The sequence below is a fragment of the Aquila chrysaetos genome, chromosome 4 (assembly GCF_900496995.4).
Source record: "Aquila chrysaetos chrysaetos chromosome 4, bAquChr1.4, whole genome shotgun sequence".
Classification (NCBI taxonomy): Eukaryota; Metazoa; Chordata; class Aves; order Accipitriformes; family Accipitridae; genus Aquila; species Aquila chrysaetos.
Window position 1 is genome coordinate 40,849,016 of NC_044007.1, and position 24,329 is coordinate 40,873,344.

Genomic DNA, 24,329 nt, shown 5'->3' on the forward strand with positions numbered 1-24,329 from the left:
ATATATCATTCCCACAGCCCAACTGAATCGATGAGAGCAGCAAACGGGACGGCTCAGCTGCTGGAGTCCTTATCTTGCTATTCAAAGTTCATTGCCTACCTGGAGGCACCTCAAAACAGAAACAACTCATTTCAGTAGTACGCACGGAAGAGAAAAAGCGCCCTGCCCCAAAGCACCGCCATCATTACACCTTATCACATTAGACAAGGGTTTCTCAGCCTTCCTGACTCTACCAGCTGCCTACCAAAAATCCTAATGTTGGGCAGCCACAAAGCACACCACGAATCTCTTGAGTGCCATAGAGACAGAGCCACAAAGGAAGACAGCAGCAGATCCCAGAAGCCCCACTGGGGGATAAGATCGGGCATGCAGCCTGCATCCCAGCTGGCTCTGTAATATCCGCCTCCAAGAGCCCCTACTAGTCCAGTTCCTCCCACAGCAAAAATTCGCATTGCCCAACCATCCCCATACTGCACAGTCCAGTTGTGCCACTAGTCATGCGACAATCTCAGCAGGGGAATCGCACGTGAACCGCTGACAAGCCAAAGGTTGACCATCCTTCATCTAGAAAGGCAGGCAGAAAGGCAGGCGTTCTGGTTTCCTTTCTTTTGGGGGAGGGGGCAGGGAAAGGGGACTGGTGGTAGATAGGAGTGAAACAGATCAAGGAGATTAATCTTTTAAATAACTGTGTTAGGGAAATTTCTTATAAGAGCAGCAATGGAAGCAAATCCTTTCACCTGCCATCTTTTCTGTAGCCAAGGTTTTCTTTTTTAACACCCCAAAATTAAGTAATCCTTGGTTTGGGCAGGGGGGAGCAGGGGTGCAAGGCAAGTTTATTTCCTTGAGAACTAGCCATTCAAGAACTCAGTCACCTTAGCCATAGCATTTCTCTAAATCTAACCATGATAAGTGAAAAGCCACACAAAACCACACCGCCTTCCATTTATTTTTTGGTTTTAGTTTCAGTGCAACATCTAACACGCTCAACTTCTAAGACTACCTACTACAACGATTACTGGACCCAAGTTGGAAAGCATGTTTCTGTTCTAGCGCTGCCTTTAACAAGCTTATTTTTCCAACAGCCATGCCGTTTCTATGAAACAAGCCCTTCCTTCTGCATGGCTGCCACAAAGTTCAAATCCTGTTTAAAATACAAAAGTACGTTCACTAAGAGTCACTTCTGTGAGGGAAGGTGGCATGGGCTGGAGATTACTGCAGAACTGTAGTAAAAGGAGAAATGCAGGTGGAACTGATGCAATTTTTTCAGTAACCTCTGTTAAGGTTACAATAGAATTAAAGCAGCACGCAACTGCCTTCACTTACTTCTGTACAAAAAACCCAACCAAAAAACCCCAAAAAAACCCCAACCAACAAAATGACAATGTACCTTTGCAGAGATCAAGAGAGAAAGGGGAGAAGTGAAGCTGAAGCCTGCTTATTCACTTCCCCACCAATGAAAGAATGATGATTAAACTAAGGATGAATAAGGCTGTACCCCATTTGCAGAGCTGAGTGAATGCAAAGCACAGAAGACACCTCGTAATGGTACTGATAAATAAACTGAATTACTTAGCAGCTCTCTCCCAGACTTACCTCCTGAGGCAGTCCAGAAACCCCTATTTAACTCACTTTCTGAATGATTCCTTCCTAAATCAAGAGAGAGATTAAATTGCTCACTATAAACTCTCAGTTTAATTCTTCACGGTTAAAACAACTTGAGGCAAGAATTATCTTCTTGGCGAGAGTCCCCTCATCAGAGTTTAAAGGAATGTCTGAACTCACGTAAGCAATAGCTACAATGGCACAGGGCCCTCGTTTAAGCCATCCTGACATGACCGCATCACCCTGTGAAGTCTGCAAGATCTTCCCAGGAACTAGCCACATAGTCCAAGTACCTTTCAAACCAGGAATCAGAGATGACGGCCTGCCTGCTTTTTGCCTTGCAAGAAACCACCAAATCCAACAAGCAGCTACTCCAGTCCAATAGCAGTGCAAACCTGAGCATTCTCAAGAAGCCACAGGACTTGCCTAGATATTTGCCAGACAGTTGAGAAAGAAAAAGAAAATCATATTCTTAGATCCTGTTTCAAGCTAATAGATGCAGTTACGGTTGTTTAGGTATTTCTGATCCCACATGAACAAACAATGCACATTCAAATATAGAACTAAACAGCAAGTTACCTGGGAAGCCGGATTTCAGATATGCTCTCCTACCCAGGAATAGGTAAGATTTTGAAAACATTTGTTATACCCTAAATAACTCATTAAGATGCATCCTTCAAATTTACCAGTCTCTCACCTACATGCAATTTTATCTCAGCCTTATCAGAGTGATTTTTGAACATCTGTTAGCCTCATCATTACCTTCCTTTCTTTAATCCTCCTATCGAGCATTAAAAACCAAGTCAGTCCTATCTCCTTTCTGGTTGTCTTATTTTCAACTTGAAGAAGTAGGAAACTGCTATTCTCTACAGTCCAAACCGACGTGCACTTTCCTGTAAGACATTTTACCAAGTAACATTTCAACTTTGGACTTCAATCTCAACAGCCACATCGATGAATCCTCTCAGAAGCAAGGAATATTTTCTTCTAGTAAGTTATCATCAGCTTGGACTTCCCACTTACTAGCTCATCCAAGTTGTTAATACCAAAGACTCTAACTGAATTTCTCCATTTCTCTCACGTAAGGCCTTGTTTCACATTTCTCCCAGAACAGCACTACCTCAGTGCTTTCTACGATGAAGACTTTTTCTCCTCGTTTTGTCCTATCACTGATCTCTGAACTTCTAAAATTCCAGCTTCCAGTTCAGTTTTAGTTAGTTTTCCCCAAATTCTCTCTCAAAGAATGACCGGTATTCCTTCACGCCTAAAGACTACCCATTTAACAAATCCTGTTTACCCTGTAAATAAATCCCCAGGCTTCCTACTTTAAGATCCAGGACAAAAGTGCCTTTATTAAAGTCTTCCTTGGACTTACTCCAGGTTCTGATCTGCTTTACCACTGGTCACAGAGTTCTTGGTCTCCAAATCTTCCCTGCTCCTTTCAAAAACATCACAATCCCCCCCAGCAGCTCCTCTCCACACCGCAAATTTCTCTGTTTAGCAAGGGATATCCCGCAACGGCTTCATTTCACGTGAAGTGTGACGGGACTAGACTCTCCCCACCCACAATCACCCCTGCACAGAGCAAGAGAAACCATCACAGCTGTATTTCCCCACCATGAAACGACGGGGGAACACCATTCTCCTGAAAACGTGAAACGACGAGAGGCCTTTCCTATTCGAAGGGTCACGAAGAACCTTCGGAAGGCTGCCGGCCGGCTGCAGCCCCCGGCTCGGGCTCTCCGGTGCCGACCACCCCCTTTCCAGGCAGCGCCCAGGGTCTAATGTGAGACTTCGTCAGACTTCGGTGCAGCCAGCCAGCTCTTCCCACACCAACAACAGCACCCTCCACGCTTTGGGTGGGAAGTGGTATTATTAGGAGTTGAAACGTGTGTTTATTTTGCAACATATCCTAATTACTTAAGACTGGCAAGAAAACGCAACTCCACTAAGCAAACAGAGAGCAATATAAATTGGAAAGAAGATTAAAAACCCAACAGGAAAGGCACAATCTGAAGAGGAAGAAAAATCTATGGAAAAGCTGGGGGGGAGTGGGGGTGGCAGAAAAGAGAAATAGAAATAAAAGGTTTATATGTCAGAGCAGGACTGGTTTTGCTGGCAAAAGGCATGATACTTTGTACATCCAATGTACACCTCCATAAAATGCTTTAAGAAGTGACGCTCGCTCTGTAGATAGAAGTCAAAATAACTGTGGGTAGACCAATTTCTTTCAAAAAAAAAAAAAAATCACTAGGAAGAAATTTTAAAGCCAGCTACCTGTTGCAATTCCAGCAGTAAACAGAAAGCTCAACCGAACAGCTTAAAAAGCAGCTCAAGGACATTAAAATTAAAGTGCTTCCAGAACTATTCAGCACTGTATTCTCCACATGCTGGCTACTCCCAGGCAGGTAAGTTGCTGTGCTGCTCGCTGTCATCACCGGCCCATATTTAAATGAAGCCTGAGCAGAATAACCTCTAGGATCAGGACCATAGATGTGAAATTTAATTTTCCTCTCAGAACCACTAGGAAGAAGGCAGACATTTTGGCTGCAATGACTTTTTCCAGACAATTGATTCTCGAAGTTATTTATTCCCCACCATTCCCCTCAAGGCCCTCTCGTCACAGCAATTGTCTATATCAGAGGAAGGTTGGACGCAGCTCCCATGAAAGCCAAGCAAAACCACACCCAAAATAGCTATATAGGTCACTACAAAGCAAAGCGAGCCCTACGTCATGCCAGCAAGGGCTTCTGGTTAGTTCCTATATGCCAATAAGCTTTCAAAGTCATGTGTTACAATGCTCTACTAATACAGTACCATATTTGATAATTAGCACTCCTTTACCGAATTTCAACTTTTAAATGAAAATGCTTAAGTTAAGTAGTATTTCTCTCTATTCCCCCCCCCCCCCCCCCCCCAGGAGAATGCATTCAGCATAATAGCAGCAAAATAATCAGGATGTTTAGAAACCGCTACTGAGCTGCATTCATGAAATGAGAGAACCCAATGGCATGAAGATCCTTGGTTTTGACTTGGCTTCTTCTAGGTCCATGTTTACATCTTTGAAAAGTCACAATGTTGGAAGCTAAGAGCTAATCAGCTTTTGTATACTTAAGAATATCCTTAAGAGCTTTGTTGTCATATTCAGGCGCTTGGAATGTGTCCTTTAGGTCACAGCCTCCTTTTTGTTTTTTGTATCATGCTTTCCAACCTCATTTTCCAAGTAAGAATTTCAGCGTGCAACTACTACGACATGGTATGTCCACAACCGCTGATCTCGGGTAAGATACGAGCCACTAAAAGTTACAGTTAGATTCTGTAGGCAGAAAGAAATCAAGAGGAAAACTCTTCCGTCAGGTTTCAGTATCTTGTCAGAAACCTAATACAAACATGGGATGTTTCTGCATATTGTACCTCACTCCTTCCTCTGAAAGAGTTCTAAAAATAAATTATACTTGGAGCTTCCCTTTGCCTTTTTATCACTGCCAAACTACAGACAATATTTGAGACTCTCTTCCGTTAAAATCCAGCGGCTTATATTTGTGCAAACAAGCTATTCACAGAAATATAAATTATGAGAAACGATGAAGTTAATGTCTGTCTTAATGATGAGGCTAAATAGATGTGGTAAATTAATACAATAACTTTTCTGTTGGAAAAGTGAAATCTAAAGCCTCACCTACACACAAAAGACTCATTTGTAAAAAAGACAGTTTAATTATTTACTAAAATTTGCAGTTTTCTCATGTATACAGGGAACATAAAAGTAACATAAAAGTATCACCCGTGTTACTTATGGGCATCAGTTAACCAGCTCATAAATCTGAGCAGTTAGTGATCTGTTTGTAGCAGACAAATACAAAAGCGTTTGGAAGTCAGGATTTAAGAGAACTGGGTGAAGGAGGATGTTCAGGCACACACCACTTGTCACACAGTTGCCTGTATCCTTGCCAGCCATACAAATTTATTTGGGTAACGCTAGATTCACGAGAGCAAATACCAACCAGGAGATTCTAAAAGCTTTCCCTCTGAAAATGAATGTAAAAGTAAGATGAATGGGAAGTAAGGCATAGAGTTAAGGCACAGGATTCAAGGCAACGCATGTGTTTATCTCCACCCTCCTTCTTTCCGGTTACTTTTTTCCTCCTCCTCCCACCTTACCAACCCTTACGTATCACACCACACACTAAAAACAAAACAAAAAACCAAACAGCCAGCTGCCATAGGATGCCACGGCTATGGCAAACCGCAGAGTCTCACTGCGAGATTTCAGCAGATTCTCTGAAAGCCAGCGAAGTTCCCATTACTCGGGCCTTCCACCTTTACTGAAAAACACATCGGGGTCGGATTTGGCCGTCCGTTAAGGTTTTAACGTGGCGTTGTATTCTTAACACTGCAGATTCTGCCCCAGCGAAGGGCCTCGGCCACGTCCCGGGCGCGGGGCATGGACCTGGCACGCAGCCCCGCTCCGCGCTGGGGCAGGACGGGGCCCCCGACGCCGAGAGGCCGCCCGCCCCGCGCCCGGACCGAGCAGCACGTCGCCTTCGTCAGCACACCTTTTCCAGCTTCGCCATCGGCCTGCTTCACCTTTACGTGCAAGTAACTCGCTTTACGTCTTAGCAAGTCCTAATGTTATCGGAGCGTTAACGGGAAATACCGTGGACGTTCGTCAAAAGCTTTTCGGTGCGAAACAGCAAATAACGCGCGTGAAAAAAAAGCTACGCTCTGGTTAACTGACCCCGCTACGTGGACGGGGAAGTCTTTTCAGTGCTCCATTGACCTAACTCTTCAGGTCTCTGCATTAACCAAATTTGAAAGAAAATGGTTACAACTCACATCTCCTGCCACTGTACAGAGTTTTGACTGCAACAGAGAGTATCCTGCTAGACCTCATTTCGACTGGCATTTTCACAGCACTACATCCTTAGAAATTGTTGTTTTTTCTGAAGGGACTGCGTGATCTTTACCTACGATCAAAACTTTCCTTAATTACTGAAGAGGCAATAAAATCGTTTTGGGTTTTGAATCTGAGCAATTTTTTTCCGCTGTTTAAATAACTTAACAAAGTCTTACAAGTAATAACAGAAATATCATTACATTGCTAAATATTTAGTAAGATATTTGGTCAAATACGATTATCCAATTAGTATCAGTGAATCACTACTTCAGCGAAACTTGCAATCACAAGCATTTAATGCTCTTCTAAGAGCCTGTTCTACAGCTTTCATAATGATCTTTATATGTTCCTTATTTCAAAAAAAAAGCTCAAAAGAGACTGAAAACAAGCAGTTTAGGTTAACAGAAATGCAGGACGGGATGCATGAATCTGTGGCGTTTTCCAATGCTACAGTAGGGGAAATTTTGTTTTGTAAAACTGTTTCAAACTTCAAATGATGTCTCACACAAAAAATAATTACTTTTTCTAAGCAGTTGTGGTTTTATCCTAGAGGAAAATAGCACAGTATCAAAAGGATCTCTGCAAAACCCTGAGCACATTTACAACACCAAACAAGAGGAAACAAGCAACGTTCCCGCATTTAGTGGCTGGAGATAGGAAAATGTAGAGAATGTAATTGTTCTAATCACCTGTTACAAACCTCAGAAACAAATGGTTAATTTTCCCCCTCGCACTGCATCTTATTTTAAAAGGCATTACTAGAATTTTTTCTGCTACTGTTAAAAAGGCAGACCTCTCGGAAGAAGCCCTCTCTAACTGTCTCCTCACCGTTAAGTTTGTCAGCAACCCTGCCGTCTAGACTGTGTTTTATGCAGAGCAATGTGCTTTTTTTTTTTTGCCTTTTTTTTTAAATGGAAAAAAAAAAAACCAAACCCAAAACCAAAAACCAAACCCAAAAACATGTTGGAAACTTTCAGGACAGAAACTAGAGAGCTTCGAAGTTCCTCTCTTAGCAGCGCCTAGCAATGGAGAGGAGAGAGTTCTGCAAACGTGCCCCAAGCATCCAGCTACATTTAGCTTTCAGCCTTTTTATTATCATTGTCAATGAATGGGCCCCAGTCAAATTAAAGCTGCCATTTTAGGTTAAAGACTAGAGAGCCTCTGTTGTGCAACAGCGAGACAAAAACACTCCAAGCGACAGATGCAGCACCCTTATTGGAAAACGATGGATTTCAACTTTTATAAAAAATAAAAAAAATAGTAATTACCGATCATGCTTTTTAATATGAATTATATATTGATACTCACACATTACCGCAAACTAACGGGATTTATAATTGGAATAAATCAGCTACCCATGCTGCTAAGGTCATAGTCATTAAGATTTTTTTGCCGTCGTTAGAATGGATGATCTGTGAGGAAATGAACAGAAACATTTTTTGTTCAACTTGCTTGTTTGTACCTCCGCTAGTCCCACATACCACGAGAAAAGAAAAAAAGAAAAATGAATAACAAAAAAAAAAAAAAGGCAAACACATTCTCCCGAAAGCCATCTTCTAGGATAAACACAGCTCGCGATCTGCTTTGATGAAAGTAAAATCAAGACGCACATCGACACAGAAACAAACTTATTGCATCGAGGTTATTCTGATATTGCCCGAGCCAAAAATCCACGAAAGACCAAGTGGCTGGGGGGGGGAGGAGGGGGGGGGGAGAAAGAGCTTCTCGCAAATGAAAAAATCGCCCTTTTCTGTAGTTGGAAGGCACGCTCAGTCCCTTCCCAAACGAAAACAAAGGCAGAAAGTGGGTAAGTGCGGGAGAGTTGCGCGGCGCGCCGAGCGGCCCCCGGCGATGGGAAGGGAACTCCCGGGCATCGCTACTTTCCTTTTGTCCATTGTCTGTTTAAAAAACAACTAGTTTAAGCCCGGGCGTGAGCGGGCTGTAGGAGTGAGCCGAGGAAGCCGGCTCCATTTCCAGCCTGTGCCCCACAGCCGCCACCCCCTTCCCAGGCACCCCGACCCCCACACACCCCCCTCCGCGCCCCCCCGCCCCCGACACCCACCCGCGAAGGCCGGTCCGGCGGCGCGGGGCCCGCCCGGAGGGGCTCCCCCGGCGTGGGAGCGCGTCCCCCTGATGTAACGCTACCGGGATAAACGAAGGCAATGTAATGATGGCTGCTCATTGCCTGCAGCGCCTTCTCCCTGAGACTCACTAACAACCCTGCCCCCCTCCCCCCGCCACCGCACACGCACACACACACACACGCGCGCACACGCGCTGCCCGCTCCACGCACGCAGCGCCCGCCGCCGGACCCGCTCCGCGCCGCTCGCCGAACCCCCCCCCCCCCCCGTCCGCCCTGACCGCTTGGCCTCAAACCACCTTTTTCCGCTCACCCTCAAAATGGCCCGGAACGGGGCGGGGGTGGGGGGGGGACACGGACGTGGGGGGGGGTGTGCCGGGGTGGGGGGAGCGCCCCGGGCCCGACCCCGGCCCCATGTGCGCGGCGGCGGCGGCACCCGCCCGCCCCGGCCCGCGGCCGGCCCCGCGCCGGCGGAGCGAGGTGCCCGGCGGGGTGAAGCCCCTATTATGCGGCGTCCGCCGGCACCGCTCCGGCGGCCTGAGGTAGCGTCCTCCCTTCCCTTCCCTTGCCGCCCCCTCCCTCCCTGCCCCCCGCTCCCCTTTCTTCTCCGGCCGCCGGAGAGCGCCGGCCGCCCCCTGCCCCCTCCCGCCGCCGGGGCAGGACGGTTCCCCCCGCCGTGCGCACCGGCGGCCGGAGCGGCACCTCGTGCTCCCGCCTCCCTCCTCCTCCTCCTCCCTCCCCGCCCGCCTTCCTGCCGCCCGCCGCCACCCACCGCCCGGCCTCCGCTGGGGGTGCCCCCGCCGCGGCCCGGCCCCGGCCCCGCCGACCCATGTGCCGGGCGCGGAGCGGGGAGCGCGGCGGCGGGCGGGCGGGGCGGTGCCGGGCCGGGCCGGGCCGTGCGCGGCGGGGAAGCGCCCTCACTTTGTTAGCGCTTGTTGTGCCGCCGCGGCCGCCGGGAGCCGTCAGCGTGGTCAGCGGGGGAAGCGCTCCCGCGGCCATCCCGGCCGGCGCTGGGGCCCACCGCCCCCGCCCGCCGCCGCGCAGTTTCGCTCAACTTTTCCCGGATTTTTAGTCACCCTCCAAACTTGCGGAGCGGAGCGCGGGGGGGGACGACGGGGAGGGGAAGAAGGGAAGGGGAAGGGGCGCCGCCGCTCCGGCTCCCCGGTGCCCTCCCCTCCCCCGAGGCGAGGCAGGCTGCCGGCCGGCCGCAGCACAACAAAAAGCCATTTACACCCGGGGAAGTGCCCCGCTGAGACACCACCCCCCCACCAACCCCCCCCCGCCCCGCCTCGCCCGGAGCCGCGGCCGGGCGCAGCATCCCCCCCCCCCCCCCCCCCCACCCCTGGCCGCCGCCGGCAGCGAGCACCCCCGCTCCGCGCCCCGCCGCGCCGCCGGGGACGGAGACCTGCCGCGGGTCCCCGGCTCCATGGCCGGCGCTCTCCCCTGCCTCCCTCCCTCCCTCCCTCCGCGCCCAGCGAGGTGCGGGGTCACTCACCGGGCCGGTGCGTGGCCGTCGAGGGCCGTCGGGGACCGGTGTCCCCCGCTCGCTCCCTCGCTGCCCTCCGCCGAGGGGCCGGGGAGGAGGAGGGGACACGCTCCGGAGTTGGGTGCCGCCGGCCGGGGGGGGGGGGTGGGGGGGGGGCGAGGCGGGGTGCGGGTCGCGCACACACACACACACGCACGCACGGAGTTGCTCGCTCGCACCGGGGCTGGGCTAAGAGGGGAGGAGGGGGATCCCTGGCCGGGGCGGGCGGGCGAAGGAGGGGTGGAAGGGAGGGGAGGGAGAGGAAGGGTCAGCGCGGGTCTCGGGTAGTTTCGGGGTCTCCGCCGGGTCCCGGCTCCGCTTCGCTCCTTTGTGTAATTTCACTCGATTCAAGTTTAATCCGATAGTTCCCGAGCGAGCGAGCGAGCGCGCCCGCCGGAGCCGAGCCGAGCGCGACACCAGCCAGCCAGGCGGCTGCCGCGGCTGCCGCCCCCTGCGCCCGCCCGCCCCCGCCTCCCCCCTCCCTCCCTCCCTCCCTCCGCCCGCCGCCACAAGGCGCGCCCCCGACACCGCCCCCTCCCCGGGGGCGAGCGCCGCCGCGCGCCCCGCCCCCCGCGACGTCACCGCCCCGCCCGGCATAATTTATGCAACGGGGAGGGACGGGGGGGGGGGGGCGACGACGATGAGGAAAAAAAAGAAAATAAAAAGAGGGAAGGGAGAAGGAAAAAAAAAACCACAACAAAACCCCGGCACCGGGCGGGGGAGGGGCGGGGGTCACTAACCTCCCCGCCGCCCGGCCCGCCAGCGCCCCGCCGGGGCTCCCGCCGCCGCCGCCGGGCGAGGAAGCGCTGCCGCGGGGCGGGGGACGAGGCGCGGGGCACGGCGGGGCACGGCGTCTTCCGTGCGCCTCCCCCGCCGCTCCGCCCCGTCTGCCGGTGACCGGGGGCGGGGGGGGGGGGGGGGTGGGGTGGGGTGCAGCCCCGCTCCGCGGGGTCAGCGCCGGGCCCGGCCGCCGCGGCGCGTCCCGTCCCGGGAAACTCCCGGTGAAGCCCGGGGGCGTGGGGTGGGTGTCACTGTGTCACTGCCGCGCTTCAAACTTCCCAAACGCGGCGGCGAAGCGAAACCGAGAGGCGCCCCGGCAGGCTGCCCGGCCCCCCGCGGCCTGCCCCGGCCCCCGGCCCCGGTCCCCGGCCGAGCAGCGCGCCCCCGCCCGCCTCTCTCCTCCCGGCAGCCGGGGCGAGGCGAGGCGGGGCGGGCGCAGGGGGTAGGATCGCTCGAGTCCGGCGATTTCGGGTGGACTTTGTCCCCAGCGGGTCGGGTTCTCCGAGGGAAGCGGCCATTAAGCGCTGCCCGCCGCGGCAGCGCCCCCGTCCCGGCGGGGCCGCTCTGCCCCCGCCGCGCCGGCACCGGCACCGCGACCGGGATGGCCGCCGAGCCCTGCCGCTGTCGTGTTTGTAAGGCGTACCTTCAAAGTCGTGATACAAACCGAAACAAACTCATTCCGTAAGTAAATTGGACAAATCCCACCAAAAAGTGATTACCAGTAGCACGCTTAACGGTCTTCCCTGCATCGCTCTGGAAACTAAATAAGCGTCTTAAAAGTATAAAGAGATTAAATGTAAACCCAGTGTAAAGACACTCTGCATTACAGGAATTTTCAGCGAGTCATTTGACGAGATAACTTTTTACCATCATTGTTTGTAGCAGGTTGGAGAAGGGAAAACAAAGGTCATGTGCTGCTGAGCAGGGGCACCCTCCCCCTCCTGGTCCCTCCGCGCCTTTTCGGGGGGCCGCGTGCTGCACCCACACTCGTACCTCTTCCGTGGGAAAGGGAGAAGGCCTCTTCACAGGATCTCGCACAGGTTTTGCTCTACGGTCTCTTAGCACGCAGTTACCAAGCCGGGAGCTGGACCCGGACAATGTGGATGTCAAAAGCTCCGCTCGCTTCTTGGGTCGTCGATCCAGGCATCCGCGGCAGTGCTGCGGCCGTGAGGGCCGCTACAGCCACAGAAACATTTCAGGCTTCTCCGGAGGAAGTCTGAAACTCTCCCGCGTCGTGTCGTTCGTGTCTGGCCTACTCAGTCTCTCTTGGGTTTAGGGGGAAAGCACCTTTTCGGGAGAAGGGCCAGTTTGCGGATAGAGAGGCGTCACCTCCTCCCGTGCAGCCGGGCCCGTGCAGTCACGCAGAGAGGGGCCAGCGACCGGGGAGGTGACGCTGTCCCATGCTTTCAACTGAAAAACGTCTTGAAAAGCTGACAGCACGTGACGGTGCGGTATAATACGTTCCCTGTTCTTCACCGTGGTCTTCCATAAAGTTAAAAATAGCAAGTGGAAATAGTGTTTAAAAAAAACTTTGAAGCAGCACATGCCCCAAGTATACCTTCACCAAATTTGCTCAGTTTACGATCGTTCTATTTTTAATGTGCATTTCTCTACTTTGTGGGGAAAAAAACAACAAAAAAAAACCCCAAAACAACCCAAACCCTACACAGGTATCCTCCCAAGTTACTAAATGTAATCAGTTTCAGTTTTCTCTTGCAGTATGTTGACAGACCAGAGAGTAAACAGCCTAGAAACACTTACCCGCAAGTCTGTTTTTCTGTGCGTATCATTTAACTGCGCCCCTAATCTGGCAGCCAAGCACCCTGGCGTAGCGCAAACCAGCCTGGAACTCCCCTTGCTTTCAAAGATTTAAGTTCTCCAAGATTTAGGGGCAGGAGAAACTCATTCTGAGACCAACCGCCAGCAGCCTCGCTGCTCCCCCTAGAAACTTGTTTCAGTTTCTTGTTGAGCAGAAATCAGATTGCAAAGCTTCCGAGCATGAAAAGTGTTTAAAGAATATCGTAGAGACAGGGTAAGACAATCAAAGACATGCAGCATTTCTTTAAAAAAGTAGTATACTTTTGGCACCAGTATGGCACCAGTAATGAGGGGGGACACGTGTAGGTGCTTAGTTAAATGTTTGTTCCAAGGGAAAAAAAAAAAAAAAATGCCCCTGCCTCTAGTGCATGCCTCTTGCTGAAGGCACAGAACCAGCTCCTTGGGTCCCACAAATCATCCTCAGGCCATGGCCTATGAAATCAGCTGGCTTACTGCTTGGGTAATAAAAATGCGAAAGGAGTCTCCCAACGTTTTCCAACCTTAGAAGAAACAGAATCCGCAAATGGCACTTTGACAGAATGGGGAGAATTACCGCCACTCTCCAACTCCTCAGCCACGAAGGGAAATGGAGTAAGGAAAAGCGCTGCAGGGGTTTTACCACTCCAAGGTGGGATGCAGTCCAGGTGCAGCACGTGTCCACACACATGCGTACTCGACGGTCGCTACGGAGGAAAAAGTTTTGAAACCTTAACTCGTGCTTCAGCCAGTCCCCAAAGAGAAAATCCTAACTCCCCAAGTTACCAACAAGCACTTTGCAGCTCCGTAGCAGAGCGAGGAAACGGCAACATGGCAGTCTTCATGATTAACCTTACTGGTAACAGCTTATTAAAATATCCAAGAGATGACAGGGATGAAAATTCACTTGTAGCCACCCAACCCTTTGTACGCTGTTGGGACAAAGTAATCCATCTGATGTAGGCAGCCATTTGGCTCACAGATTAGAAAGAATTTGCATTAATGGCTGAGAATTTCAACAGCAGTTGCAGAGCAAGGCTACACGTACCAACAAAACCCCAATGAATTGCTACACTTTACCTAACTATGTAAACTTTCAAGGTGGGGATAGTTTGGACAAAGCTGAGCAAGTCACTGTGTATGACAGGCATAATTACACAGAGATAAGTTAATGTACTCCATAAGAAGTACAACACAGAGACTACCGAGTAGCATTTACATCCGTTTTAAAACAGCAGTATTACAAAATGCAAATGATTTAGTATCACATGAAGATACAAAGGAAGCTTATTTATTCAGCAGACTTTGAAGAACCAGCATCTGTTTTAACAGACAGGTACAGTGAAATGTGGTCTTAAGGTCCAGATGTTGTCACTTCTGAAGGCAGCAGGTGACACCTCACGGTGCCGAGTCCCCACGCGAGACTTGCACAGGTAGGCCTTGGGGCCACAAGGCCCCAGCAGTCTGCGCCTCATTCCTGACAACCCAGTCCAGCTACGTGGCTTGTCTGAGAGCTGCTAATGCCGAGGACTGCGCACAGAGACCTCGCAGCAGCCCACCCTGCTTGAGAAAAGCCCTCTTAACTACATCCGCCTGCTCAGCACTCCGATGGTCCAAACCGTGCATCGGTGCCGACAGGAAGGACCCGTGCCTGTGCCATACCCTCCAGCTGCCGCTGCCTTCTTCCAAAAGGCTTTTTTGCTTTGATGAAGGAACTTGCAGCTCTCAAGGAAATTCTGCACAGATGTACCCAAACCTCAACAACCTCTCATCTCACAGCCTTTCTTTTACTTCTGTTTGTGCAAGGAGAGATGCGGAACTGCACCAGGAACCCAAGCTTGTGCTTGGAGTAGCTGCCCTCCAAGCACTTCAGGCTTGGTATTCCGGATGCCATTTCACGGCCTCAGATGAGCTAAGGCATCATGTTTTGTCCCACGATCAGTGCGAAGTGGCTCTGGAATCACACGACCCTGACACACACTCACGTTTTATTCATCTCTGAACATTGTTTCGGCCAAATGAAGCGAAAAAGACAAACAGTTTCTTTTTCTTTCACAAGTGCCAGTTTTACTCAAAGTTTCTCAAAAATAAGGCAGCAATGGAAGCACACGAGACTGAGAGGGTGAAGCGGCCAGAAGGGTACAGACGACAATGATATGCCATATGCTAAAGGAAAGTAATACTCCTTTTTTAGAAGAAATTGTTCACCAACGTAGAGCACGCTGAAATACCGAGAACACGTGGATTTTGGTTAGTACCAGGAAGCAGTAGACTCCTATCAGAAAGAACAACCTTAACGATTTCAGCTGAAAAGCTAAAAGCATTAGAAATACAAGTGCTACAAGGAGCCACCCTGTGGCACCAAAAAGCTAAGGGAACAGAGGGCAAGCCAGGGTAGACACTTGTGTGGGCTGGGGTTTTTTTTCTTTTTTTTTTTTCTTGAAACTCAGGCCAGCCGGAGTGACAAAAGCTGGAACTAGCCCAAACAGCCACTTCTGTGGCAGGGAACTCCTCAGCTGAGGAACTGAACCAGAAAAGCAGAGGGGCAGCAAGCTCCGGCAGCTCGTGTCCAGATGCCACTCAGCTGCCAGGCCTTACAGGAGCAAAAGCTCTCTGAGGGACGTCGGTGTTCCCCCCGCCTCACCCTTGGGAATTCAACAAGAAGAAGAATAATTAATACTACTCCCAAAATTCATTCTCTTCTGTGGAAGTTTTCTGATACAGTAATCTCTCTCAGAACAAGGATAACATGTAGCTCTCTCAAGGCTAACTTAAGGACGTAACCAAAGACTTTAAGGAGGGAATAGGTAGGTGGAAATGCCACCCGAGACAGCACACCGTGACTCGTCACTGTGGGTTGCGTGGGTACGCACATAGTTGTGGGCAGCTGCCCCGAACCTGCCGGCATTCTCCCCCTCAAGTCTTTCGGACACACTGCCCAGGTACTGCCACTTACCCGTGACTATCTGTACAGCTGGAAGGCAGCACCCACTGAAGTGCCAGCAGCACAGAGGCGATAAACAACTCGCTCTCCTTCCCAAACAGACTCACTGCTTAGTTTACCAAAGTAAGAGGCAGGATCGCTTAGCTTTCCATCTAAATTCTGATTTAACAGGCCAGCGCCCGACTGCTCGCCTCAGCCCCCCAGTTCCCATTACTACTGAAGACACTCGGTTACACAGGCCACCTCTTTAACCAGGAACAGTAGCGAGTTCTTGTAAAAATGGAGCAACACCAGGGAACTGACCTACTCCACAGCATCCCTGCTCGTGAGGATGTTTGCTCTTGGACTGTGACATGAACTGACAGTTTCACGGTCGGTTTTGTTTTCACCGTGCAGAAGCAGCATTAAGGGCTCCCATTTCCATCTTTGGCGGCTCACTAGAACGTGCCTCTTCTTATATGGAGAGACACAGCTATCACAGCGCTGACAATTTCTGACCTTTGTCCTTAATAAATGGAAGGCTTCATATCTAAGAATGAAGTCACACACCCGACGAAACTATCAGCTGACATAAAAATACGGCAACTCATCTGCTTAGCAACACAAGCTGCCACCAACATCACTTCCTTCTTAAATACAAAGTTCAGTTCACGGGCTCCACCCTGACTCAGAGCCGCCTGTAAAATTGGATCTGACTCGCCGAGAGGTCACGTCTCCTCGCTGTGAGCAGGACTTTCCACAGCAGCTATATTTCACTGGAACTTCCCAACGCACAGCCCAGGGGAGGCAGGGAGGGAGGGAAACGCCACTGCAGTCGCAGAGTTCACCTGCCAAGGAAGCAAGGCGCCGACTTTCACGTTCCCATTCAGCTTTCCTTCAAGACAAGATTTTTCAGAGCAGGTACTGAATAACTTGTGCCTTCTGTGGACTGGGGAGCAAGAGGGATCCATCACGATTATTTCCTGGGTTTGCACATGCAAGGAGCACCCAGGTGTGACATTCTCTGACACGGTCAGAAATACCTATGCATGTTTGTCGTTACTTGTTTTAAAATGGGAGGCAATTCAAAACCCACGGCCAAACACACATTTATAATATCCTTGAAAAATAATTATAAACTTGGCATTTTTGCTACTTACATTCATCGAGAAAAAGATGTGTTTAAAATTGTTTCTTTAAACTGTTACACTACAAATGCAGTAAGGAACACCTTAAACCCATGTATAAAGTTTTATAACTTTTCCATGTATTTTTTTTGTAAATGCTTCATAAAGTTGCAAGTCAACCCCAATTAAAAAAAAATAAAATCCATTTACTTACATAGTTAAGTTAGATGTAGTTTCTCTCTGATTCTTTTTCTATTCTGAAAGAGGATCAACTAATGGGATGATACCGTTTTCTCATTAAGCTCAGGTCCACTCCCCTCCCTGCTTGGTAAACTTCTAGGAAGAGGACTGAGAGGGATCTGAAGAGACCATCTGGTGTCCCCCGGCCGCACAAAGACAGGATAAAGTAGCCCCAGACAATCCCCAACAGATGTTTGTCTAACCTGTTCTTAGAAACCCTCCGTGAAGCAGATACCCGAACTTCCTAAGTAGCTTGTTCTGGTATTTCACTATAACGATTTAAAAGTTGTTGTTGCCTCTCCCTGCCACTCTCCTAATACCCAATTTAAATCATACTCCCACCCTCCTAATATCCAATCTGAGACATTTTCCCTCTGTACAGATCTGATTTATCTCATCTTTCCCCCAGCATTCAAAAACAGTTGATCAAACCTCTTTCAACCTTTTGCACATCGGAAAATTTATCCAATTCCCTCTAAAAATCACTTTTCAGGCTCAACATCCTCCCTTCCTTCACCATTTCCTTTTATATTCTACATCTCTTTGTTTTCTTGCCCTGTCCTGTACTTTATTTTTCAGCACAGAACATGAAACCAAAGGTAATACTGCAGTTGAGGCCTTACCGGCTCTTAGTGGAATCATCTTTACATCTTTCACTATGACTTACATATGCCACCTATTGATAAATCCTAAGAGAGCATTGCATTTTGCAAAGGCAGCGCATTGTCCATTGCTATTTTGTTAGTGATTCTCTACAAACTCCCCATTTACCATCTACCTTGATTTCTCCAAGAAATTGACGATTGTTTTCACTTTTGCATTTACTAAGTTCATTTTGATTTCTGATCATCCATAGTGGTCACCATCCTCCCAGCTTGGTGTAACTGAGACGTTTCCTAAACGTGCTCTGCATTACATCAATCCATACTATTCTTTGTGTTTCCTTACGGCAGATTTATCAGAGTAGTATCTTGGTGCCTTACAGCAAAGTAATTGGCAGCGTCTCTTCTGTCTCTTTCCCTATCTTGTCCTTTCTCTCTCCAGAAAGGTGTGCATGGAAAATTTGGTTTCAGAAGCACACGGGGACATACATAAAATCACTGTACATTTATACAGAGAAAAAGTAAAATAAATTGTTCCTTCCGCCATTTCAGACCCACCCCTAGAAAACGCTCTCATACATAGTTAAGTTTAAAGCTTATGGAAGACTTCTGCTGCAACAGAGTAGCGGAGTTGCCAGCTGTGGTCTTCATTTTGCTGGGACAGAAAGCATAAAGGGAAGGACCAAAACTCTGAATATGAATCAATACTCTATGGAAACAGCATAATATGGAGGAAAAGGGTAACACACTCATGCTGTAGCCTGCAATAATTATTGTGAGTACTGGGACATGCAAGAAGTGTGAGATACAGTCAGCAAACACGTAAGGACTTAAACTTACTTGTGCGATCTTCACAGTTTCTCACAATCCAGCCGAGTGCGTATCCCTTGCGCAGCAGCTCACTGCAAGAAAAGAAACAACTGCCTGGCTAAGTAGAGTTTGATCATCCAAGTATTTAGACCAACGCACCATTAATTGAACCCTACAAATACTAAAACTGAATTTAACAAAATGTACTCTGGTAATACCAACTCACAGGTAAAGGAACACCTCACTTCATGCGTACATTTTGTAGGGGACATGCTAGATCCAATTCCACGAGATGCTGCGTACTTGTCATTTGTGCTGATGTGATTTGAAAGTAGAGGTGTTCAATACCACTCAGTGCCAATCGTGAGGAAATAAATCTAGAGCCACAGGTCAGCGTTAAAAGTACCACCACCACCAGCAGACACCTCACTTTGTATCCCTCCATCCTGCACCTTTTCTGTTTCCGTCTTGCATAAATATCTAACATTTGTCTTATCCTTAAAGAGGAATGCCTCAGTTCTGCAGCGCTGAGGGAACTCCCCTGGAAACCTGCCAGAAACTTACCTTTCCTATGCACACGTTTGTTTATACCTTAGGTATTACAAGCAACTTACACAATCATTATATTTACTTGTACATTCTTGGCAGATGAACAGAACTTGCTTATTTCAGTTAAGACAGAAAGACCTCATGTCTTCATCCTGTGGTTGCAGAGGAGGGAGGGGATGTGCACTGCATCCATAACGCCACAGGTCACACTTCATGGGCCGCACACTTAAGCAGCACTGCACTGAATGGCACAACTTTTAAGCAATGGACCAACTGTTCTCTCTCTTAAAAAGATGCAAGCTAGAACATGCCGTATTTTTTGCACTCAGAGCAGAGATTATATCACGGCTTCTGAGGCGGCAGGGTTTTACCTGAAGCTTGTCTACAACTTAGCAGAAAAGTTATAAAACAGTTGCTAGAAGGTAAAGACAACAGATACAATGTTAGCACTAATATTCATCGTTTAATCTTTGGTGTAGTAGGTTATCTACATGACTTTTGAGTCGGAACACTGCAGATGCTGTCATTTTTTAAATGTAATAAATAACTTGCCACACACCACGTCCACCTTGCATTCTGTAGGGAAATACGAAATGTTGGCAAGGGAGCTAAAAAGCCCAAACACGATGGCAGCCGTACTGATGCCAACTTCTTAGAAACAAAATTTAATGATGCATAAAAGCTGCTCATTTTCTTTAGAGGTAGGCTTAATTTTTTAAGTTACATTTGCTGTTGTATGACCACCGCAAGTTGATGTGCTACATTATATACAAGGAAACTCCCCAGAACATCAATGAATCAACATAAGTAAAGGTAGATATTCTACTATCTTGATCAACTGACCACAACTCTTTTACATTTGCAGCTTAGTCTGAAAGGCAGGCAGTTCTCAGGGCCTGGATGACAAGGAAATTGCAGCAGGACAGAGGGAGGAGCAGGAAAAGGCCCACTTCCACCTGGAATTGCTTTTTATAAGCCTCCTTGCTACGGAACAGGCAATCCCAGTGCTTACAAGGATTGCCCCATGGGAGCCTTGCTGACAAAGGCACAAATACATAGTTCATTCTTGATGCTGAAAAAAACAAAGGGAGAGCCTTCAGAGAAATAGAGAGGGATCATCTGTTCAGTTCAACATGCTGGAAAGACATTTCTCTGTCACAACTCTTCACAGAGATTCAAGGCTAGCAAGCTGCAGGTTCCCAAATAGGAGAAGCAGTTATTGCAATAAAAGGATCAGTGTACGTGGGCCTCGGATTTTTGTCAAGCAGAAAATATACTTACACTCAGAAGTTCTCCAGTGCCAAAGACAGCAGCACATCTAACACTTTGTGCTGTCCTAGGTCTTTTTTACATGTTTATACAAAGTCACAACGGTAACACAAGGGTTATCATCAAAGCCAGTAAGTCCTTAAACTTTCCTACCAATCCCTAGAAACAATCTTCTGAAAAACAAAGATACCACTACACCCCCCCCCCACCCCAAGTACTGAAAAAATTACAGGCGATACTATTTTTAAACCCTCACTGTTCTTTACCCTAGTCTAAATGCCCTAAAATCCCAGTAGCTTGAACTGCTCTAAGAATTTAAAACCTATCATTCACCCCAAACCATAAGTTTTACTACCCATTTTTCACCTCCTTTAAAAACGAAAACCCAGGTTCAGCTTTTAGCAGAAGTGAGACTATTGCTTCATCATGATTAGATGTAAGCAAAGGAAAACAAACAAACGAACTTGGGGCCTAATGTTGTCGACACTTGTTCCGCACACAGTGCTTTACTTGGTACTTCTGAGCACTAGCACACGTGGTAGTTTTTGCAAGATCATGGCCTTGTTTTGGTACAACACAATCAAGATAATTTTTACAAGGTCAGAAAGCTGGAATAAGACAAAAAAAAACCCAGGCCGGTTGTGTCTGGAATCAATTAGGCTTATGTGCTCTTCAGATGGTGCTTACTTTTCTATTAAATAGTATTTCAATGTATACATACTATTAGTGTGTACCTAAAAGCATGCATTGCATACAATACGTTTCTCCATTTCTTTAAACACACCTAAAATAGGGACATGAGGAGGTCAAAAAAGGAGAAGAGGTATTCATCTGTGAGTGTTGAAACGGTTTTGCTTTGAGTTTACAGTTTAGCTATCTGCCTCCTCAATGACAAACTGCTCAGAAGGGCCAAATGTCCAGGCATGCCTGCGGTGTACTCTACCTGTCCAAAAAGCAAATTAAAACTGAAGGAGTTGTCCAGGCAAATACTGACTATGCCCACTGTCAACTTCTAAGCACTTCATTGAGTTTTAAGATTTAGAGCAAAAAGAAAACATTATTTTATCCTTCAAGATGTAACTTTACTGTCTAAGTACCACATTTAGTATGGAATCGTCCACAGAAGACTTCAATTAATGAAAAGTTGACTTTCTGGGGAATTTTGATTTTCTCTACATTGTTTTTTCTCTAGATGAGGCCAGTCTAGTTTATACTAAAATTAAAGCCAGTATCAGTACAGAAGGCATGTACAATCCAGATAGATTCTTGCTGCATTCACAAGTAAAATAGGCGACAGTAAAAATGTTTACTTGTTGCTGATGTTGTGAAAACATTTACAGACATAAAAGTTCAATTGTCTAACCAGTTAAAGATCAAAATATTTGCCTTCACCGCTTCTTTTCTCACCTTCATTTTGCTGAGTACAAAAATAAAGTGAAAGAACGTGTTCTTCCTCCGCTGCAGTAACTTTTTAACTCAAGAAGTTGAAATTATTTTGGAGATAGCATTAAAAACGCAGTCAAAGAAGTTAAAAACCTCAAATTTCCTACTATTTTTCTAAGCAGAATAGCCGTATCGTGTCTTTACCGTAAGCAGCCAGTCACAGAGCTGGCTAGGTACCACAACACACAGGTCAGCAACGCTTCAGCTGGAGCTGGGTCAGAGGAAGGACTCTGTGACGGGCTCCCAGGAGGTCGGGCAGGGGGAAGGGGAGGGCAGCAGGCTGCGTTGCCCTTGCAGCGACCACAAGAAACCCAGCCCCAGATTGCGGGGAGTCATTTTATTGCTGAAGTCAGCCCCCCACACACACCTCCTTGTGCTCGCACAACAGCGCGGCTCCACACTCGCGCAGCAAGGGGAGAACGCTCACCGCCAGCGAGGCTGCCTGCAGAACGCCTTCGCTGAACAGGCAAACACAACATTAAGGGAAGTCCCCCGGACGGTCCGAAGAAGCGGCCTGGCTTCAATACGCCGACGGCTGCCACGGTTATCGTCGTGCCGAGGGAATCGGATTCCACGCACAAAGCGCTGACCTGACTTTGTGCCCCTGGCTCCCCTCAGTTTGGGGAGGACGACTCAGGCTTCTCGGCGCTCTAGCTCTGGGAGGAAACCTCACCTTCTCAGGTTCACCCTTCTTCGCCGGACCGGGCTTCGGCCGCGCTCCTTCGCGGCGCCTTCCCGCCGCCAAGCGCGAGCAACCCCTCACCTCCTGAGGGGCTCGCCTGACGCAGCCTGCACAGGACCCGTGTCCTCGCGCTACCGTCATCTACCGTCATCTACCGTCACCGCAACTCCCCCGGGAGTCCCAGCCGAGTTTGCGCCGGGCACCGCACGCACACGCCCGGGGAGAAGCTCCGCCGACATGAGGAAAGGCACCCCAACGCCTCGGCTCCCCTCGGCCGCTCTCCCAGCCCAGGGCCGCCGCCAAACAACCGCCTCAGCGCACCGCCCTCCCCCCCGCAGCCCCGCCGGCCGGACCCCAGGCGGCCCGCGCCGCCCGCGGAGGCCCCTCGGGGCTGGGGCCGGGGCAGCGGGGCGGACAGGCGGCGGCTGCCCCGGGGAAGAGGGAGCAGCCGCCGACAGGCGCCTCACGGGGCGGCGGCGGGGGGAACGGCGGCCGGACCCCGCCCGCGCCGCCGCCCGCTACCTGCGCCCCTCCCCCCGCGGGACGCAGGGTTGCCGTGGCGACGGCCGCGCTCAGGCGGCGGGCCGGGCCGCCCCCCCCCCCCCCGCTGCGAGGGGAGCCACCGGCACGGCACGGCACGGCACGGCCCTCCCCCACCGCCTCCCCGCCGAGCGCCCCCTCCCACCCCGCCCCCCAGGGGGAACCCCCGCCCCGCCCCCTCCCGCGGCGACAGGCGCGACCGCGGCCACGGCCGCCCCGCCCCCCCGCCACCGGCCCGCTCCGCGCGACGTCACCCCGGCCGGGCTTTCCTTCCCCTGACGGCAACTTCCCGGCCGCGCTGATTGGCCGCGGCCGCCGGCCAATGGGGAGCACCGCCCCTCCCGCCCCCCCCCCCCCCCCCCCCCCCCCCCCCCCCCCCCCGGTGCCGGCGCGGAGCTGAGCGGGGTCGCCGCGTCCCGTCTGGTCCGGTCCGGTCCCCGCGGGAAGAGCGCCCCGGCCCGGCTGCCCCAGCCCGGCTGCCCCAGCCCGACTGCCGGCCGGCGGGAGCGGCCCCGGGCCGCGATGCGTCACGGCCCCGGCCTCCGCACCGCGTGGCGGCGGGGGCGGTGCCGCCCGCCCGGCGGGCGTGACGGCCCTGGGCGGAGACCCCCGCCGCCGCCCCCGGCCCCCCAGTTCAGGCTAAGCTCGCCACAGACGTATTTATTCCGGTGTAATAGGTGTTTATGGAACGTTACTCCGGACCTGTTCCTAGTCAGCCCGAGCTAAGTCAAAGTAACGCAGGTTCATATCGGCCCCGGAGCAGCCGCGGAGGCCTCGGTGCCAACCGGGCAGGTTTTTACCTCACGCCTGCGGGCGCGCCGGCGGCGGCTGGGGAGCGGGCAGGCCCTCGGTGCCCCGCGCAGGCCCGAGCGGGGCGGCTGGTCTGGCCGCTTCGCGGGAGGGAGGAGGACGGCTCCGCTTGGGCCGCGGTGCTCGGCCCTGCCGCCCGCCCTGCCGGGCCGTGGCCGCCGCCGGGATAGCGGGAGCGAAAGCGTGCGAAGCGCAACAGCGTTCCCCGGCAGCCCGGGGAAAGGGGAAGTTAGGGCACACGCAGAGCGGGGCAGGCTTTTTGCGCGTTCTGTCCCGGCTGACGGTAGGAGCACATGGTCGTCGTAACAAGCCGCAGCGCCGCGAGGAAGAATTGCCTCATGGAATTGCAAGCGCCTTCCGAGCAAAGGTGGAGTCTGGAGCAAACGGCAGATCCAGCTGATAGGGGTCGATAAGCCCGGGGAGTATCGCGTTGCTGCTTTGCATACCTCAGAGAGACGCCCCGGTCCGTGTGGAGCAGGAAGAGGAGACGGCTCTAACAGACTGGCTCCCAGCACCCAGGTAACGAGAGAGGGCTCCTCCTTCCTGCAGCAAGCAAGCTTATTCCTTGGCTCACGAAGCAGTAGTTTCAGTAGCAGCTTTTCCTCTACTGCAACCCTGAACGGATCCTCTGTACATCTGGTGAGCAACAATAACT

At 50.6% G+C, this 24,329-nt stretch overlaps 1 protein-coding gene and 1 long non-coding RNA gene across 9 annotated transcripts in view; both read right to left on the reverse strand.

Moving 5' to 3' along the window:
* The window catches only part of CHD7 (chromodomain helicase DNA binding protein 7), a 132,993-nt gene extending 122,436 nt beyond the window's left edge, over positions 1 to 10,557 (reverse strand). For 4 of the 6 annotated variants that reach the window (XM_030011477.2, XM_030011479.2, XM_030011478.2 and 1 more), the window contains exon 1: positions 10,076 to 10,557. The gene's annotated coding sequence lies outside the window, so the exon portion shown is untranslated. Of the gene's footprint in view, positions 1 to 7,807; positions 7,912 to 8,561; positions 8,698 to 10,075 lie in introns of those variants that run through there. The other 2 variants (XM_030011474.2, XM_030011473.2) reach the window with 2 other exon arrangements.
* Positions 10,558 to 13,723: 3,166 nt separating this feature from the next.
* On the reverse strand, positions 13,724 to 22,955 carry LOC115340510. Of its 3 annotated transcripts, none has more exons than XR_003923080.1 (2): positions 16,944 to 22,955; positions 13,724 to 16,450 (listed from the first exon to the last, which is right to left on the reverse strand). It is a non-coding gene; the product is annotated as an uncharacterized LOC115340510 (long non-coding RNA). The 3 variants fall into 3 exon arrangements; XR_003923079.1 differs by having other exon boundaries at positions 13,724 to 16,551; XR_003923078.1 differs by having other exon boundaries at positions 13,724 to 16,645.
* Positions 22,956 to 24,329: the final 1,374 nt, after the last annotated feature.